Genomic DNA, 6,828 nt, shown 5'->3' with positions numbered 1-6,828 from the left:
TCCCCAAGTGATCTGGTGGCTGTCGCCTATCAAGAGGTGTCGCATTGGTTCGGACTTGACCAAGGCCCCTAGTGATATATAAAAAGGAAATGTCAAGGGGTAAACCGGAGGCCGCTTTCAAAATAGAGGTACTCCATGTAACCATGCATGATAAGGAAGACAGAGACCCCGCTTTAGCCGAGGCTCCGGTTTTATTATATCAAAGATAATATATACACTGTCATGATATGTACATAGATAGAGCCAATGGCTCAAGTGTAGTAAGGCCGAAGATGAGCTATGTTCCACGGTCTGTTGGTCTCCTCCTCTGATGTGCGTGAGTCTTGATGCTCTCGAATATCAATCAGATAGTATGACCCGTTGTGCAGATTCTTGCTGACCACGAAAGGTCCTTCCCAAGGTGGGGATAATTTGTGCATATCTGTCTGGTCTTGGATGTGTCGAAGCACCAAATCTCCTTCTTGAAAGGTTCTGGTTCTAACCCGGCGACTATTATAGCGACGAAGATCTTGCTGGTAAATCACTGAACGGGCAGCTGCTATATCACGCTCCTCATCCAATAGGTCCAAAGCGTCTTGTCGTGCCGTCTCGTTGTCCGCTTCAACATAAGCTGCCACACGAGGCGAATCGTGCCGGATATCACTGGGGAGAACTGACTCTGCTCCATAGACCATGAAAAACGGTGTGTATCCAGTGGACCGGTTTGGCATAGTGTTGATACTCCATAGCACAGATGGTAGTTCTTCCACCCAGCATCCTGGTGTCCTCTGTAATGGGACCATAAGCCGGGGTTTGATGCCTTGTAAGATCTCTTGATTAGCTCGTTCTGCCTGTCCATTGGACTGGGGGTGGGCCACTGATGACACGTCAAGCCGGATGTTCTCCCGTTCACAGAACTCTTTCATAGCACCCTTGGATAAATTAGTACCATTGTCAGTAATGATACTGTGTGGAAAGCCAAACCGGAAAATCACTTTTTTGATGAACTGCATTGTTGTTGCTGCATCACACTTGCTGACAGGCTCCGCTTCAACCCACTTGGTAAATTTGTCAACTGCCACCAAAAGGTGGGTTTTCTTATCCTTGGATCTTTTAAAAGGCCTAACCATATCCAGCCCCCAAGTTGCAAACGGCCACGTTATTGGGATCATCCTCAACTCTTGAGCCGGCACATGAGCACGTCTTGAAAATTTCTGACATCCATCACACCGTTTAACCAAGTCCTCCGCATCAGCGTGCGCTGTCAACCAGTAAAACCCGTGACGAAACGCCTTTGCTACCAGAGACTTTGAACCGGCGTGGTGTCCACAATCCCCTTCATGGATTTCTCTTAAGATTTCACAGCCTTCCTCAGGAGAAACACAACATTGAAACGCCCCTGATATACTGCAATGATGTAACTCACCATTGAGAATCGTCATAGACTTGGATCACCGGACTATCTGTCTGGCCAGAATCTCATCTTCTGGCAACTCCCCTCGGGTCATGTACGCAAGAAAAGGAACCGTCAAATCCGGAATAGCATGTAGTGCTGCCACTAATTGAGCCTCCGGATCAGGAATAGCCAAATCCGCTTCACCTGGGAGCTGGACTGACGGGTTGTGCAATACGTCCAAAAAGACATTAGGCGGCACCGGTTTGCGCTGAGAACCCAACCGGCTTAAAGCGTCCGCCGCTTCATTCTTTCGGCGGTCCACATGATCCACTTGATAACCCTTGAAGCAACCCGCAATATTATCCACTTCCCGTCGATATGCAGCCATGAGCGGGTCCTTAGAATCCCAAGTGCCAGACACCTACTGAGCCACAAGGTCCGAGTCACCAAAGCACTTAACCCGGCTTAAGTTCATCTCTTTAGCCATCCGGAGACCATGGAGCAAGGCTTCGTACTCAGCTGCATTATTAGTACAAGGGAACATTAAGCGGAGAACATAAGAAAACTTATCACCTCGTGGGGAAGTTAAGACGACGCCAGCCCCCGAGCCTTCGAACTGCCTGGATCCATCGAAATGAATAGTCCAATATGTGTGATCCGGCTTCTCCTCTGTCGCTTGTAACTCCGTCCAATCATTAATGAAATCGACAAGTGCTTGAGACTTCACCGCCGTCCGAGGTACATACTTCAGTCCAAGTGGCCCAAGCTCTATAGCCCACTTGGCAATCCGGCCAGTCGCCTCCCGGTTCTGTATGATATCACCCAAGGGAGCTGAACTGACCACTGTGATGGGGTGCCCTTGAAAATACTGCTTCAACTTCCGGCTGGCCATGAAAACACCATAGACTAGTTTCTGCCAATGCGGATACCTTTGCTTGGACTCAATGAGCACCTCGCTGATATAATAAACCGGCCGCTGAACCGGATATTCCTTGCCTGCCTCCTTGCGTTCCACCACAATAGCCACGCTAACTGCTCGAGCATTGGCTGCTACATATAATAATAGTGGCTCCTTGTCAACCGGAGCTGCGAGAACAGGCGGGTTAGCTAACTGCCGCTTTAGGTCCTCAAATGCTTCATCAGCAGCCGGACTCCAGACGAAATTATCTGTCTTCCTCAGCATTTGGTACAAAGGGATGGCCTTCTCTCCGAGGCGGCTGATAAACCGGCTCAGTGTGGCGATTCTGCCCGCCAAACGCTGAACATCATTGATACACTTCGGTTTAGCCAGGGAAGTAATAGCCTTAATTTTCTCCGGATTAGCCTCAATTCCTCTGTTAGACACCAGAAATCCCAATAACTTTCCTGCCGGAACACCAAAGACACACTTGGCCGGATTAAGCATCATCTTGTAAATGCGCAAGTTGTCAAAGGTTTCCTTCAAATCATCCACCAGCGTCTCCTTCTGCCTTGATTTCACTACAATATCATCCACATAAGCGTGCACATTGCGGCCGATCTGTTTATGCAGGAAATTCTGTACGCACCGCTGATAGGTAGCTTGGGCGCTCTTGAGCCCGAAGGGCATAGATACATAGCAGAAGGCTCCAAAGGGAGTGATAAACGTTGTTTTCTCCTAGTCCTTAACCACCATTTTGATCTGATGATATCCAGAATACGCATCCAAAAAACTCAAACGCTCACAACCCGCCGTGGCATCAATGATCTGATCAATGCGGGGGAGGGCAAAAGGATCTGCTGGACATTTTTCTTAAGATCTGTGTAATCCACACACATATGCCAACTGCCATTTTTCTTAAGAACCAGCACCGGATTAGCAAGCCACTCTGGATGAAACACCTCAATGATAAAGCCAGCTGCCAAAAGCCTGGCCACTTCCTCTCCAATGGCTTTGCGCCTTTCTTCGTTAAACCGGCGGAGGAATTGTTTCACCGGTTTATACTTAGGATCCATGTTAAGAGTGTGCTCAGCGAGTTCCCTCGGTACACCTGGCATGTCAGATGGCTTCCATGCAAAGATGTCCCGATTCTCACGGATGAACTCGATGAGCGCGCCTTCCTATTTGGGATCCAGGTTGGCACTGATAGCGAACTGCTTGGACGAATCGCCGGGCACGAAGTCAACAAGCTTGGTCTCAGCTGCCGATTTAAACTTCAGATCCGAGTCATGCTCTGTAGTTGGCTTCTTTAAAGGGGTCATATCTGCCGGGTCAACATTGTCCTTATAGAACTTCAACTCCTCCGTGGCACAGACCGACTCTGCATAGGCCGCATCACCTTCCTCACATTCCAAAGCAACCCTGTGGCTTCCATGAACCGTTATCGTCCCTTTGTAACCCGGCATCTTGAGCTGCAAGTAGATATAACAAGGTCGCGCCATGAACTTAGCATAAGCCGGCCGCCCAAACAAAGCGTGATACGGGCTCCGGATCTTCACCACCTCAAAGGTTAGTTTTTCAGACCGGGAATCGTGCTCGTCCCCAAAAGCCACATCTAGGGCTATCTTACCAACAGGATATGCAGATTTGCCTGGAACTACACCATGGAACACCGTATTAGACGGTCTGAGATCCTTGTCTGTTAGACCCATGCGGCGGAATGTCTCATAGTACAGTATGTTAATACTGCTTCCTCCATCCATAAGCACCTTGGTGAACTTATAACCCCCCAACTGAGGGTCTACCACTAATGCTAGCTGGCCCGGATTATCAACCCGGGATGGATGATCCTCTCTTCTCCACACGATAGGCTGCTCCGACCAGCGTAAGTAACGCGGCAAGGCCGGTTCAACAGAGTTCACTGCTCGCTTGTGGAGTTTTCGGTCGCGCTTATCCAAGCTAGTCGTGAAAACATGATATTGCCCATTGTTCAACTGCTTTGGTTGGCTCTGATAACCCGACTGCTGTTGTTGCTGCTGCTGACCGTTCTGATTATTCTGGTTGTTGTGGCCGCCCTGATTAAGACCTGAACCGGAAGCTCCATCGTGACCCGGCCCGTGGAAACCGGATCCTGAACCGCCACGTGACCCCTGGTCATACCGGAAGGCATTAGAGTTTTTGAACTCCTGCATAATATAACAATCTTTCCAAAGGTGGTTAGCCGGCGACTCCTTCGTCCCGTGCTTTGGGCAAGGCTGATTCAACAAGTAATTCAAACGGCTTGCGTTAGGATTGGGACCCCCATTACGATTTGCCACTTTACCTCTGCGCCGTTGCCCCCTGTCCTGGGCATTAGTATTGGCCACAAAGTCCATGTTGCCATCCGCTTTACGTTTGCCTCCGTTTCCATGACCCGCCGGTTTGTACTGTTGCCCCTTGGAGTTGCCATTCTTCTTTCCCTTCCCTGCTTCATCATCATCAGCCTCGGGATCCTTGGTACTGTCCGAATCAGCATACTTCACTAAAGCGGCCATGAGGGTTCCCATGTCATTACAGAACCGCTTCATGCGCCCCAATTTCAATTTTAAAGCCTCAAACCGGCAGTTTCCTTCCAGGGTTAAGATTGCAGAGTCAGCATTAATCCTGTCAGATGAGTACAAAATCTCCGAAACGCGGCGTACCCAACGGGTCATTGATTCTCCTTCCTCCTAGACACAAGCCGCCAGGTCTACTATGGACTTGGGCTGCTTACATGTATCCTTGAAATTCTGGATAAACCGGGCCCGAAACTGGGCCCATGAGCTGATAGAGTTGGGCGGTAGGCTCTTCAAGCAAGTACGAGCCGTGCCTTCAAGCATCATGGTGAAGTATTTTGCACACGCAGTCTCATCCACGTCTAGCATCTCCATGGCCATCTCATAACTTTCTACCCAAGCTTCAGGGGACAAATCGGCGGTGTAATTTGGCACCTTAAGCGGACCCTTGAAATCTTTAGGCAGGCGCACATTACGTAAAGCGGGGATCAAACAAGGCACTCCTAAAGCGGATGCGACTCCTGGCCCGGCGAAGGTGGTAGGGCGGATCGGTGTAAGTTGACCCGCATCATCCTGCGCTGCCAATTCGGCCTCCCTTCGTGCCCGGGCCCGGTCCACCACCTTCTGAGCATCGCGGATGCCACCCGCCGGGTTATTGCCACGGGCCGCTTCACGGTCCCGCGCATTGCTTGATATGGCCGGTTCATCCACGCGCCTGCTATAGCTCTGGCTTGGACGGGGCGTAGAATGAATCCGATCACGGCTGTACGAATATGCTTCCTGCTGAATCAGTGCAGTCCGGAGAAGCTCCTTAACCCGGCGCGTCTCCACCGCTTGCGGGGAGTCCCCTTCGACTGGGATAGCCTCCAATCGCGCGGCGGCTGCAACAAGGTTGTCCATAGGGTTAGAATAATGACCTGGGGGCGTCTGAACCGGTGGAGGAACCATAATATTCTGCTGAGGAGGCTCCATCAGGCGAGGTTGGACCGTCGCCCTGGCCCTGGTGCCTCAATCCGGTTTGCCTCCCGGTGCTGCGGCGGATTACTGGGTCCAGCTCCCGGGGTCTGAAAGAGATTTCTGGGGTCAAACCCTAATGGCAGGCGTGATCTATACTTCCGCTTCAACACCTCCTACGACGCATTCTGATCAAGCATGAGTTTGTAGGCCTGGGCGTCCAGAGCGGCCCGCTCTGCAGCCATCCTGTCTTTCTCTGCTGCTAGATCCGCTTTGGCTTGCGTGATCTGCTCCTTTACTTTCGCAATCTCTGCATTATGGGCCTCCTGATCCGCCGGATTGTCCTCTGCCATAAGCGCAGCCAGTGCATCAAACAGATCTGATAGAACTTGAACCGGTGGGCGCTCAAGGCCTCCTGCCCCTGCTGCCGTTGCCGCTGCTGATCCGGAAAGCATCGCTGCAGCGGTCGAAGAGTGATTCGCCGCCTGTGTACCGGCCATGAATATTCCAACCCGGTTGATCTGGCCTGGGGGATCCGGAATACTGTCACCATCGGAACAGCCCCTAACCATATCATCTTGTAACTGGTACAATGATTCAGTCTCTCCTGTTGAGGACTCGTCACCGGAATAGACGACGGTCTCACTACCGTGTTCTGAACCGTCCTCGTGTTCTCCTCCGTGGATGACTCCGACGAAGACACGCTTCACGGCCGGTTTAGCCTGGGTAGTTCTCGTACGCTGAGCCGTCTCGATGAGGTCGGTGCAGATGTCCGGCTCAGGTCCAGGCTCACCGATCTTGCCGATGAAGACGTGTATGCCACCAAAGGGGACCCGGTACCCGTACTCGATCGAATCGGCCTCGGTACCCCATCCTCCATCGTCGATGTAGATCTGGCCGCGATGACTCTTGGTCATCCGGCCCACAACATAGCCTTCGAGTCCCTTGAGCTTGCCCTCCAAGATCGTCAAACCATCGTGCGATAGCCAAACGGTGGGCGCCAACTGTCGTGGATTTGTCACGGCAGATGTCGTAGTGAAAGGACTTAGTCGTGGAGCCATCGCTAC

This window comes from Triticum dicoccoides, chromosome 2B, assembly GCF_002162155.2.
Source record: "Triticum dicoccoides isolate Atlit2015 ecotype Zavitan chromosome 2B, WEW_v2.0, whole genome shotgun sequence".
Classification (NCBI taxonomy): Eukaryota; Viridiplantae; Streptophyta; class Magnoliopsida; order Poales; family Poaceae; genus Triticum; species Triticum dicoccoides.
Note: the sequence above shows the minus strand (reverse complement) of the source record.